The following is a 14,101-nucleotide window of genomic DNA, read 5'->3' on the forward strand; positions in this document are numbered from 1 at the left end:
AGGCTCACCGGAAGGGGGATGTGGATAGTGACCTGTGCTCGCACACAGGCTTCTTGTTGGCGGCAGCAGCGGCCTTAGCGTCTCATGTCTGTCTCTGGGGTCTGCACTTTTAGCCGTGGCTCGCGCCCGTCTCTGGAGCTCCTTTAAGCAGCGTTCTTAATCGCCTCTCCTGGCGCACCAGGAAACAAAGAGGGAAGAAAAAGTCTCTTGCCTCTTCGGCAGGTCCAGACTTTTACCCGGACTCCCTCCCGGCTAGCGGTGGCGCACTAACCCCCTGCAAGCTGTGTTCACACCGCCAACCCCAGTCCTCTCCCGGCGCTCGGACCGAAGCCCGAGCCTCAGCTCCCAGCCCCGCCCGCCCCGGTGGGGGAGCAGACAAGCCTCTCGGGCTGGTGAGTGCCGGTCGGCCCTGATCCTCTGTGCGGGAATTTCTCCGCTTTGCCCTCCGCACCCCTATTTCTGTGCTCTCCTTTGCGGCCCTGAAGCTTTCCTGCTCCACCACCCGCAGTCTCCGCGCGCGAAGGGGCTTCCTAGTGTATGGAGACTTTTCCTCCTTCACAGCTCCCTCCCACTGGTGCAGGTCCCGTCCCTATCCTTTTGTCTCTGTTTATTCTTTTTTCTTTTGCCCTACCCAGGTACGTGGGGGGGGGGGTTCTTGTCTTTTGGGAGGTCTGAGGTCTTCTGCCAGCGTTCAGTAGGTGTTCTGTAGGAGTTGTTCCACGTGTAGATGTATTTCTGGTGTATCTGTGGGGAGTAAGGCGATCTCCCCGTCTTACTCTTCCGCCATCTTCCCGGAAGCCCTAAATGCTTTTAAATGTATGTGTTGCTTCTGGTTAACTCTGTGTGTGTGTGTGTGTGTGTGTGTGTGTGTGTGTGTGTGTGTGTGTGTGTGTGTGTGTGTGTGTGTGTGTGTGTGTGTGTTTGTGTGTGTGTGTGTGTGTGTGTGTGTGTGTGTGTGTGTGTGTGTGGTTTTATTATCGTTAGTTTCTTTATTTGTTTGATTTTTGTTAAGGTGGAACTTGATAACCTATTCATAAGACTTTTCTCTCTTCTAGCAGTCTTTTGGCTGTTTCTCCCCCAAATCTTTCCCATGTATCTATTGAGCATGTACTATGTACCAAGCACAAAGAAGGTGATGCAGTTTTTATCTAATTCAGATAGACGGTAAGCCTGTGATTGCTGTACTTATAATCCAACTGGCAAGATGTAAATAGTTTGAAAAGTATGGTTTCCTTGATTAGGCAGCAATTTTCATTGTGTACAAGCACCTGGTATATTCTTTCAGACTTCACACTGTCTTGTTTTCTTCTGTGAAAGGTCTTGTTAGGTTCTAATAGACAAAAAATAAATTTCATCATTATTTCATTGATAATAAGCAATTCATAGCTTAGAATAATTTTCTCACAAAAGCATGCTTTAACTACAATGGGTGAGGGATTTTCTTTTCCAGTATTATCAATAAAAATTTAGAGTTCACCAAAAATGTGTGAAATAAAATGACAATTAGTACACAGGATTTTAGCTTGCAAACTAGATGTGTTATCCTCTAGTCGTGAATAGAAAGTAGAATTGCTGAGTTGGGGTGTCTTGGTTCTGATGCTTGTAATTCATCTCTCAATATTGACTGTATTGATTTTCTTTTTGGAAAAATAAGGAAACACAGCCCTACATATGGGCAGGGTTATTTTGAAAATAAAATGTTATACCAGTGAAAACATTTCGAAAAGTTAGAAGAACCTAAAAGATTAATCATCATCAGTGGCTCACCTAGTTTAAATAGATTACTATTTAGAAATTAAGTTAGATGCAAGCTCCTAATAAGATGACATCTATTTTTGCTTTTATAATAACAAGTTATAATATGCTTACATGTCTGATTCCTCTACTACCTTCAAAGCTCCACTTCTTCATCTGTATCCCAAGTGCAGAGCACTGAGCAGGTATTTAATAAATGTTCATTGGATGAATAAAACTGGGGAGGACATGAGGAAAGAACATCTTTATAACATCATAGTCTGATTATTATAAATTAGAGAACTAGCTTTCAGTCATATTTTGGAGACAGGTAAATACAGGTAAATCTTTTAAACAGGTACCTTGCTCATTGTTTCCTCTTTGCCTCAATCTATGAAATTGGAAGTTTTTTGTTTCTGTAATTTCACCTCTTTTGCTGTTGAGTCATTACAGTAAAACATTAAGAGGATGTGCTCTTGGTAATATCTTTGTCGATATTAAATGAAGTGTTCATTGCCTAAAAGAATGTACTGTACTGATTTGATTTTAAATGCTTTCATGCATAGCAAAGAGATGAAGACTGGTTTGCCCAGTTTTATCTAGTCATGAGTGCTCCAGAGGAGTGACCTGCCATGGCTAATACTATTACTTTCTTCATAATAATAGATTCAGAACATTCAAAGACTGCTCTTTAATCATTTACTTTTTAAAAATAAAGTGGGTTGTTTTATTAAAATTAATTAATTAATTAATTTTGGCTGCGTTGGGTCTTTGTTGCTGCGTGTGGGCTTTTCCCTGTTTGCGTGAGTGGGAGCTACTCTTCTTTGTGGGGTGTGAACTTCTCATTGCGGTGGCTTCCCTTGTTGCGGAGCACAGGCTCTAGGCACGTGGGCTTCAGTAGCTGTGGCACGTGGACTCAGTAGTTGTGGCTCATGGGCTCTAGAGCGCAGGCTCAGGAGTTGTGGCACACGGGCTTAGTTGCTCCGCAGCATGTGGGATCTTCCTGGACCAGGGCTTGAACCCGTGTCTCCCACATTGGCAGGCAGATTCTTAACCACTGCACCACCAGGGAAGCCCTACTTCTTTTAACTACTCACAGTTTGGAAATTAAACATAGTTGGTATTACATGTTTTTCTATTTTCTGTGGCTCAGTGCTGAATTCTAATGACATGTCTTTGCAAAAGTTTACATGCATGTGTGGACTCTGATATCACTTGTTAGAAAAGGGAAATTTGACTGTAAATTTTACCTTTTCAGCACAAGTCATAAATGTTCCTGGAATACATCTTTTTTTTTTAACATCTTTATTGGAGTATAATCGCTTTACAATGGTGTGTTAGTTTCTGCTGTATAACAAAGTGAATCAGCTATACGTATACATATATCCCATATCTCCTCCCTCTTGCGTCTCCTTCCCACCCTCTGTATCCCACCCGTCTAGGTGGACACAAAGCACCGAGCTGATCTCCCTGTGTTATGCGGCTGCTTCCCACTAGCTATCGGTTTTACATTTGGTAGTGTATATATCCATGTCACTCTCTCACTTCGTCCCAGCTTACCCTTCCCCCTCCCTGTTTCCTCAAATACATCCTCTACATCTGCGTCTTTATCCTGTCCTGCCCCTAGGTTCTTCAGAACTGTTTTTGTTTTTTGTTTTTTTTTAGATTCCATATATATGTGTTAGCATACAGTATGTTTTTCTCATTCTGACTTACTTCACACTGTATGACAGACTCTAGGTCCATCCACCTCACTACAAATAACTCAATTTCATTTCTTTTTATGGCTGAGTAATATTCCATTGTATACATGTGCCACATCTTCTTTATCCATTCATCTGTTTATGGATACTTAGGTTTGGAATGCATCTTTTTTGGCTTAATAATATGATCTGCTCTTTGTATAGTCCTTTACAGTTTTGAAAGTGCTTTCATACATAACTCCTTTGCAAATACCCCAGGAGAGAGGGAGGATAAGTGTTATAGGCACCTTGTTACAACTGCTCTGTAGGTTACTTTGACCTAACTTACCTATAAAATATTTAATTGTCAAATAAAGTTAGACTTGACCTAATTATGTTGACGTTTCCACACCTCTTACTATTCCCATAAATCTGTGAACCAAGAAAACGCTTGCTATATCTATGCTAAATTATATCATTGGGTTTTGAGACCTTGTGCCTCAGGAGATTAGGCTCAGATGAGATGATTGCAATCTTCTTTGCTCACAGATAGGAAGCTATCTTCATTTATCACAGAGTAACTGAAAGAGTTTGAGATATTTTTTGTCTTTTGTCAAGTCAAGATAGAAATGTCTCTCTTCTGTTGAGGAAAATGTGTAACAGAGAAGGCTGAAGAGAAAGATGTTTATAGCTTGGGTAAATATAATACTTGTTTATTGTAAGTGTTTTATATATTTATTTTATAGCACAGTCTCTATCCTGAGAGGTCAGGGGAAAGAATGATTCAAATATATATTTGTAATCTATGACTTCTTTCTTTGGTGATTATAGTTTGTTGAATTCTGTTTGAGATGGGGCTTAGGTCTAAAAAGAGGGGGTAAAATGGAGAGAAGATTCTAGAAAAGAATCAGGTGCCTTTGGGTAGCATTGCATATTTATATAGTATATTTAAACCTATTTAAGAAAAAAGGAAAATGGCCATAATTTTTATTTTCTTAACAAAGGAACAATGAAGAAAAATGAACTTCAGTAAGCGAAACTTTTATTTCTTTATAGCTAATATTTGGGGAGAACTTTTTGGTGCCTTATGATATCTTGTACACCCAGTCTTAAAAATGAAACTGTGAAACTGTAGACCCAGGTATCTTATATATCCTTAGATCTTTTATAAAATAAAGTTTATTTTTCCAGTTCTATAAACACTGATAGTTCAAGTCTTTTTTTTTTTTTTTTTTTTACATAGGTCATTCAGGTACCACATAGTTGATATCAAATCCTTATCAGACAGTGAAAGTCTATAAAAGGTCCAGGGGTCAAAGCAGATAGTTGCTTAAGGAACTTCTAGACCTAACTTAGTAAGGCACAAAAGATTTACTTAGCTAGTGTCTTTCTGAAAAGCTTCAAAGAAATAAGAAAGTACCTTATTAGAGTATAGTCAGGTTGGAATAATTCTCTTCAGTTGCCAATCAGTTTTTTATTTTCTTTCACGTAAACCATAATATTAATTCTGCAGGAAGGAAGATATATTATTCATCTTGTGTAATTTTTTAATTAGTAAAGCTCCACATTTCTTATTGCGTATCAGATTCATTAAGTTGTTCACATCTATCCCGAATCTGTTTATTTATAATTGCTTAAACCAATCACATTTATACTGTCTTCAACAGAAGTGAACATGTGATTAATGTCGTACTCCAACCTAAATTTAATGAAAGGCTATATTGTGTGATTTCCTAAGAAAACACAAACTGTTTTTGTGGTACGCGGGCCTCTCACTGCTGCAGCCTCTCCCGTTGCGGAGCACAGGCTCCGGACGCGCAGGCCCAGCGTCCACAGCTCACGGGCCCAGCCACTCCGTGGCATGCGGGATCCCCCCGGACCGGGGCACGAACCCGTGTCCCCCGCATCGGCAGGCGGACTCTCAACCACTGTGCCACCAGGGAAGCCCACAAACATTTTAAACTATATGTTTTGCCCTCCTGATTCTGAAAAATCTACTGCAGGCACATCATGTCCCTTTTCAGCTTCCAACAACAACAGATACCTTCAAAACACCAAAAGAGTTGCTGAATAACAATTTTGTAGAAAATTTTTATTGTTTTTAATATATCAATCATTCTGGCCCATTATTATTTTATACTGTGAGCTCAATTTAGCAAAAGTCACATACAAATTCAACAAAGTGTATATTACACATTAGTAAATAACATATTTGAGAGTGATTATTTGGTTGTACTTGACAGAAAACCAATTAAAACTGTTAAGCAAAACAAAATATGTATTGGTTATCATAATTGACAGTTCTGTAGTGATGCTTCAGACATGGCTGAATCCAGGCACTCACTCTCATAGCTTTGTTTTCCACTGAGTTGGATTCATTTTAGGGCAGGAATCCTGAAGACAAAATAGCCACTAGACTTTCAATCCCCCAGTCAGTCAACTCAAGTGAATAGGGATTGTTTCTTTCTAAATAGTTTTCGAAAAGGGTTGATTTGATTTTCTTTGTTTTAACTTAGTCCAACTTTCCATTCCTGAAATGAATAATTATGACTAGGGTTATGGTGCGTTTATTGGCCAGTCCTGGACCTAGAATCACCCTCAGGCAAACATAACTACCAGGACGGAGAAAAGAAGTACAGGTCTGCAAGGGAAACCCAGGGTGCTATCATGAGAATGTATTTTGTTTTGTTGTTGTTTTTGTTTTTGTGAGAGGTGGTGGTGACAGTAAAGCACAGTGTATGTATATATTAAATTAAATTAAGAGTGAAATGTGCACCATTATAAGTAAGTCCCATTGAGCAAAAGAGCAGCAGTTTAAATTGGTATACTAATATTTTGTGATAGAGCAACATAAAGAATGATTGCAAAACCTCGATACTGAAAATGTATGATTGCTGAAGAAAGGCCTTGGAACATAACCAATCATACAGAAAACCTGTGATCATAGCATTTCTGAGACTTTCTCATCTGTAAAATAATAATTATTTGGTTAACAGTAGATACTTTTATACACCTTTTTTGTGCTGAATTATATTGCTATAGGAGGTATTACAGATTTTATCAAATAATGTTTGTATAATTTAATTATATCCAATTATGGATGATATTGCACTCAATTTAGAATAGAGACAAGGATTAGTAAAACTCTTCTCCCCACCTTTCCTTAACTGTGGGAAATTGGAACACTATTACAGCTCGCTGAAATTTGCCTTTAAATACATTACTCATTTCATGGATATTAACGTGAATAAAATTAAACTCCACAGGACTGGAAAAATTAAACTAATGACTTTTTATGTAATCCAAGTTAATGAGTGCTTTCTGGTCTAATTTTTCATTGAGGAATCAACCACAGTTTCTTGATTCCCTGCTTTTGAATAGCCTCTATTATGGGGCTATTTACAAAAATGCTTAATAAGAGCCTGTATTGAATAGGTGCTCTATTTCCATATACACTGAAATATATTTACACATTTTTACAGTTTTTGGTAGCAATATAAGGTCTTTTAAAAATTAAGTGTGGCTTTTAGCGTAGGTGTTTTATAAATTTTTCTTTAATTACCTGAATGTTTTTTTTTTCAAATTTATCTAATTAATTGATTTATTTTTGGCTGCCTTGGGTCTTCGTTTCTGCGCACGGGCTTTGTCTAGTTGCAGCGAGCAGGGGCGTCTCTTCATTGTGGTGCGAGGGCTTTTCACTGCGGTGGCTTCTCTTGTTGCGGAGCACAGGCTCTAGGCGCACGGGCTCAGTAGCTGTGGCTCGTGGGCTCTAGCGCGCAGACTCAGTAGTTGTGGCGCACAGGCTTAGTTGCTCCGTAGCATGTGGGATCTTCCCGGACCAGGGATCGAGCCCATGTCCCCTGCATCGGCAGGCAGATTCTCAATCACTGCGCCACCAGGGAAGCCCCCCTGAATATGTTTTTAATGTATTAAAATACTATACTAGGGCTTCCCTGGTGGCACAGTCGTTGAGAGTCCGCCTGCCGACGCAGGGGACACGGGTTCGTGCCCCGGTCCGGAAAGATCCCACATGCCGCGGAGCGGCTGGGCCCGTGAGCAATGGCCGCTGAGCCTGCGCGTCTGGAACCTGTGCTCCGCAACGGGAGAGGCCACAGCAGTGAGAAGGCCCGCGTACCCACCCCACCCCACCCCCCCAAAAATAAATAAAATAAAATAAAATACTATAATAAAGAATAGTGATTCATAATTTTCATCTTCTGAGGTGAAGGAAGGAAGGAAAGAAGAGTGGAAAGAAAGAAGGCAGGAAGGAGTGGAGACGTAATGAAAGAAGGAGAGAAGGTACCTAAAAAATGGGGAATACTTGGGAAAAATTCTGTTCCTAAATAACTTGGTGCTGAAATTTGTATTTGCAGTGTTTTAGAAGTAGTCTTAGTGGTAGGAGATAAACTAACTATGATGACTAATTCAAAAAATTAAACCTAATTAAATCTAAAATATATTAGACAAATAAAATTTTAACAATTAACTAAAAAGTTTTGACACTTTTGATAATGACTTAGTTGCTTTAAAACCTTTGTGTCAATTCATAGCTAAGGTCTTAATTTAAGGATTAGAAACTTACATGATTTTGTGTTTAAAATATGTAACTGACATTAAGGGAAACTCTAAAATAAAAACCAGTCTTTCCTAATTCAGTGGAGGAGTTTAGGAAATGAATATAGTTATCTGAGAGAAGAGCAATGAAGGCAGGCAGAAGGAATAAAATGTTCAAAGGTCCTGAGACTTAATGTTCGAATCAAAGTCTCAAAAAACCTCATTAAAACATAAAAATAAAAAGCACACCAAACGGAAAATAAAAATTATAAATTAATTATTTAATAAATTAAACATAAAAGTTATACTTCACTTGCAGTTAAAGAAGTACACATTTCAGAAAAAGAGACAATTTTTTGACAATCAAATTGTCAAAATATGAGAAAAAAGATCATTGCTGGAAAGGGTGATTTGAAATTAACGTTATCATCTGCCATTGGTGGGAAGTCTATTTTGGTATATCTTTCTAGAAAGTGTCTTGGTGGTATGTAAGAAAATACTTCAAAGATCAAGTACTGGGCTTCCCTGGTGGCGCAGTGGTTGAGGGTCTGCCTGCCGATGCAGCGGACGCGGGTTCGTGCCCCGGTCCGGGAAGATCCCACATGCTACGGAGCGGCTGGGCCCGTGAGCCATGGTCGCTAAGCCTGCGCGTCTGGAGCCTGTGCTCTGCAACGGGAGAGGCCACAACAGTGAGAGGCCTGAGTACCGCAAAAAAAAAAAAGATCAAGTACTTTTTCACCTAGTAATTTAACTTCTAGGAAGCCATAATAAAGGAATAACTTGAGATGAGCACAGATATTTATGTATGAAGATATGTATTGCAGTTCTATTTATAGTATGAAAGTGTGGAACTTTTGAACAATTCATCATAAGTAAAAATAATTGTCTTGAATTACTAGGTCCTTTTTTTTTAATGTGCTGGGCACTGTCTGTGGATTATCTCATTTATTTCTTTCTACATTTATGTAATGTATAGTTAGTGTTTATTTGTTAATTTCCCTACCACTGTGTTTATAATAGACCAGCTTTTCCTTGGTGGAACTCATCTTTCATCATGTGTAGTAGCCATGTGGCTAAGGAGAACTGACCTTATTGGTATCTTGAATGGCCTAAGCCCATCAGTGATTCTATACCCCCAGTGATTGATTAGGGGTGTGTGTGTGTGTGTGTGTGTGTGTGTGTGTGTGTGTGTGTGTGTGTGTGTGTGTGTGTGTGTGTGTGTATGAGACCTTATTGACTCAATAAGAGTAAATCCCAGAACTTTTGATTACTGATTGAAGGAGAAATGCTCTTTCTCCTTTAGCTCTCACTCTTGTTTTTGCTCTGGCTTTCTTTTCCTTTTCCCCCCTTTCCTCCAAACATTGCTGAGATTTCCATTCTTTTCCCTAGTCAGATTTATTTTCCTCCTCAAATTCCCATTGCATTAAAAAGTTACTATACCCTGGTATGAATTTCACTCTGCCATACATCATTCATTAACTCAAGTAAATTTTTAGTCTGTGGCCAGTTGTCACTACTTCGAATCCATCTTAGTGCCTATGCTGTGTTTTACATAAAAGGCTCTAAATATTTGAGAGGTCAGAGTTTGTGAAGAGTTAATGTTAAAAAGAACAAAGACTTCACCTTAACCTATTTATACTGAAAAATATAATAACCAAAAGTTTCACAGAAAGTTGCTTGGGTTTTCCACTGATTGCAGCAGAAAGAGTGAATGACTTGATAATTGTTCTCCTGCTTCTTCTAATTAGGAAAATTTCCTGCTGGTGACAGCTTCAAAGCACTGCTAAAAGTTTCATGTCAAATGTAGAGGAATGAACTAGATTTAATTTGTTTTCAAATTGGTGAATTTAAAATTGATATTAATTCTGAAATAGTTTGTCATGTCTCATCCTCTATCACTTTTCTCTTCACCATTCTGAGAGTGGAGAACTTAAAATGCACATGGAACAAAAAAGGAATGATGTCGATTCTTGGCTCAGGCTGACATCTCTGAGAATAGGAAAGGCCTGGATCAGGGTTGTCTTGTCTTGCTCTCTTCTTACCTAAATTAAATCCCAAGCACCATTCCCCCTTTACATCTTACAAATATGAATGCCTTGAGTCTATTTCTATTTTGCATTGCCATTTAACAAATATATACAAATTTCTAAGAAACAATTTATACTTGTCTCACCTTCTCCCTTTCATGGTCTCTTCAGAGCCACATTTACCACATGGTCGACATAAAATACATTTTCTTGCATCACTTCCCTGTTTTATCATACTTATGTCACCTTTAGGATAAAATCCAAATTTTAGCATGGCATTCAGGAGGCTTCTTGATATGGCCTTACCTTATTGCAAAAATTTCTTATAAAATAGTTTCATAAGCATTCTATTTTCAAATCATATATACCTGACCACTTGCCTGTCCTTAAAGGTGGCATGTTCTTTCTTATTACTATACCTTTGCTTATGATGTTCCCTCTGCCAACCAATTTCTTCATTGGACAACTTCTAAACTGATGGTCCACAGGTTCCATCTTCTTAAGGAGGAAGACAAGTAAAAATACCTTTAAACCTGGCTTGTTGGTTTAGGTTGGTTTTGTTGTGTGTGGAATATTTAAAGATACAAGTGTTGCATTAACAAATAGAGGCGTCTAGTCATATTGCAATGTTCATAATGGTTTTGTTAAACTAATACTGTTGGAAAAAATGAAGGTTTTGGTAAAGAAATGGTTGGCTTCATTTAATTTCATGTACCTCTTCAAATTTCATAATATGTAATAAATGGTGGTAAGACAGTATAAAATTGAGTGTGTTATGTTCATACTAAAATTTTAAGAATCATTCACATTGGAAATCAAGATTTTATATTTTAAAATAAAAATATGTTCAAAAGAGCAGCTCATAAGCTTATCTAGTTTTTTGCAGGAATATTTAAAGTGCTCTTTAAATGACCAAATCTAATCATATCAGACAGTGGAATAATACATCCACTTCAGAGTATATGTCACTTTCCTGCAAGAAGAAAGATAGAAGTAGGCACAAGTTCATTCTTGTTTTTTGATGTGGGTATTTTTGTGCTCTTCTTTATGCTGTCACATTGCATAAAATATTCTAGGTTGAAAAGTGTTTTCCACAGTAAGAATGGATTTCAGTCAATCTGAGATAGAAATAAATGCTGTGGGCATAAGTTGAGTCATCCATTTTAAGGAAAATATTTACTTTGCTATACTGTTTGGAATGGGATTTTTTTTAAACAGTTTTTTTTTTTTAAACAAAGTTACTTATGTTATCTTGGGTGATTTCTTTCTCATTTCATTCCATTAGACCAACATTTGCACAAAATAAATAAGGAAATAACCATTACACTAAAAAACTAATTTTGTCTCCTTTTTCTCCCCCTTCCCCAAGCAGACAAAAGAGAAAAAATGATCTGGTTAATCACTTTGGAAATCATGGCACAGTTTCATGGCTACCTTTTAGCTGTGCCATCTTTGAAATTTCCTGTCCAGGATGAGCAGATCTATTTCTAAAGCTGGAAGTAGCTGATAATGCAGCCTTTACATTTTGAGGAAAGATAAGATGAGTTGTATCATTTATATATACCCTAGGAGTCAATGCTAAGAGAATACCATGCCTATGATTTAATAAATAACAGCATCATTGGGTAGATAAACATTTTTCTCACTAACATTATAAAATATCTATAAATGGCCTTAAAATATACCCTGCTCATATTTTAATTCAGATTTTACAATCGTTGCTTTCTCTGCTAGATGCTGTTGATGATCTGCCTATAATCCCACTCCCTTAGCATCTCCCAAATAGCGTTTTTTACTTGAATTATGTGCCTTTGGGGCCTCCTAAACGAAGATTCCTTCTTTCTTTATCTCTAAAGTTACGATAGAAAATGAAAAAGAGTATGGTGAACTAATAGATAAACAGGCTTCTAAAGAAAATTGTGGCTAAGTTAGAAAAATATAGTTTCAGAGTATTCACATGGGTCATATACAAACAAAGAGTCAGAAATAAAGATCTGTCTTTAGTCTATAATTTGAGAAAGTCAAGAATACAGGTCTGGGGCTTTCCTGGTGGCACAGTTGGTGAGAGTCCACCTGCTGATGCAGGGGACATGGGTTTGTGCCCCGGTCCGGGAGGATCCCACATGCCGCGGAGCGGCTGGGCCCGTGAGCCATGGCCGCTGAGCCTGCGCGTCTGGAGCCTGTGCTCCACAACGGGAGAGGCCACAACAGTGAGAGGCCCGCGTTAAAAAAAAAAAAAAATACAGGTCTGGCTTTACCAATGGTCTGTATCAGAGTTATGGAGGGAGACACAACAAAAGAGTTTGATATGTTTTTGTACTTGTGTTCCTCCTCCCCCTCAAAAAAAAAAAAAAAGCATATTTTTGCTGTTTTGGCAAGAAGAAATACTATACTATGAATTTTTTTTTGCTGCTTTTGAATTTATGTTCAGAGGTCCATTTCAAACGATGGAATTAAGGGAAGGCATAATTTGTGCTGTTGCATCTGGAAGGACTTCTTCCTTTTGTGTGTTGGAATAAAAATGTAAGAATCTTAACTAGCCGTTGTGTCTGTTCTAGTTATAGCGTGAGAATAAATAGAAGGATGAGCTACCTAAATGTTTCTCCATAGCAGTTGAAGTGCAATGAAAGTTAAAATAGATCAGGGCTTTCTAAAATTCTGTTTCACCTTCTTAATCCAGGACAGAGTATGCGCTTGGTTAGTCTAATTAGCTAATAAGTGAAGGAGACAGCTGGGCCTAGTTGTCGTACAGCCTGAGGGAGAAAGGGGGTATATGGTCAACCAACCATCACTGTTCTTTAATAGTAACATATCCATGAGTTAAAACATTTAACTCATTATCTAGCAATCCTACTATTTGCCCTTATCTAACAATCTGTTACTCTACCTTTTCAAAAAAATAACATGCTTTACCATTGTTTTTCTGTTACTGGGTAACTTTCTTGAACTTTCACAAGAAATGTAATTGGAATTTTAGAATATGCATTGTAATAACTAAATTAAAATACACATAAATATAATTATCGATTAATTCTACTGAGTCCAATTTTAATTTTATTTTTAGTTATGTGTAATTTCATCTGATATACACAAGAGAGAAAGTAATTGAAGGCAAATTCAGATGGGAACTGGATGATTGAAAGTCAAGTGTCTGCATATTCCTTCAACTATATTTGAACATACCTACGCAGGTAAGAATAAGCGATTGCTTATTTATATACTTAATAACATTTGGAAAAAAGATTTGAAGCTATAAAAAAGTTTTTACTTTGTACTGACTATTTAAAAAGATAGTTTTATTTTATGAAATGGTAAAATACATAAAAGCAAAATAAAATTGAAATCGTGAATGAGTCTGTTTTCTAAAAACAACTTCTGTTACCTGTTTGTTCTATACCATTTGATTTTTGTTTTGTTGTTTTTTTCCTTTAAACAACATTAGGCTAATATACATATTCTTTGTTGAATTTATTATTTTTATAACAAATCTGTTTTGTTCTATTTGGGAATATGAATTAATGCTTCATATTTTTCATTGTTATCTGTTAATATAAACATAAATGATTAAAAAAATTTTTAGATTGGGTTTATTACTCAGAATATCCTTATGGAAAAAAAATATATATATTTATATATACATACATATATATATAGTGCTCATTTTGCATGCTAAATGTTACTAAAATTAGCATCACTGACTCAATGGCTATAATGTTTTAAAGGCTTTTTATTCTTATTGCTGAATTTACCTCCAGAAGGTGATAATGAGTTATAGACCTGTTGACTTATATTTTTTCATTCAAAAATTTTCCCTAACAAAACCGAGTTTCCCTAACAAACCTAGTCACTTTGGCAAGGTGAACATTTAAATGGACAGCCAATTGGAGTAAAGATACAGAGCTGAGAAAGCCAGGGGATATTCGGGAAATTGGAAGCGTATGGTAGATATAGCAGAGTAGTGGCAAATAGGTTCTTGTGATTTGGATTCCTATACTGTGGCATTTATATTTCATCATTATATGATGAGGGACAGTTGCAGGGGAATAAGATGATCCATGTTTTATCCTAAGCAGCTTAATCTGGAAGTGAATTGTGTGTTAGACT

At 37.3% G+C, this 14,101-nt stretch overlaps 1 protein-coding gene across 2 annotated transcripts in view; it reads left to right on the forward strand.

Moving 5' to 3' along the window:
- Positions 1-14,101, forward strand: part of GULP1 (GULP PTB domain containing engulfment adaptor 1) — a 262,706-nt gene that overhangs the window by 79,085 nt on the left and 169,520 nt on the right. For both annotated transcript variants that reach the window (XM_024746061.1, XM_024746062.1), the window contains exon 2: positions 13,062-13,188. The gene's annotated coding sequence lies outside the window, so the exon portion shown is untranslated. The remainder of the gene's footprint in view (positions 1-13,061; positions 13,189-14,101) is intronic.

The sequence above is a fragment of the Neophocaena asiaeorientalis genome, unplaced genomic scaffold (assembly GCF_003031525.2).
Source record: "Neophocaena asiaeorientalis asiaeorientalis breed wild unplaced genomic scaffold, Neophocaena_asiaeorientalis_V1.1 scaffold421, whole genome shotgun sequence".
NCBI classification, from domain to species: domain Eukaryota; kingdom Metazoa; phylum Chordata; class Mammalia; order Artiodactyla; family Phocoenidae; genus Neophocaena; species Neophocaena asiaeorientalis.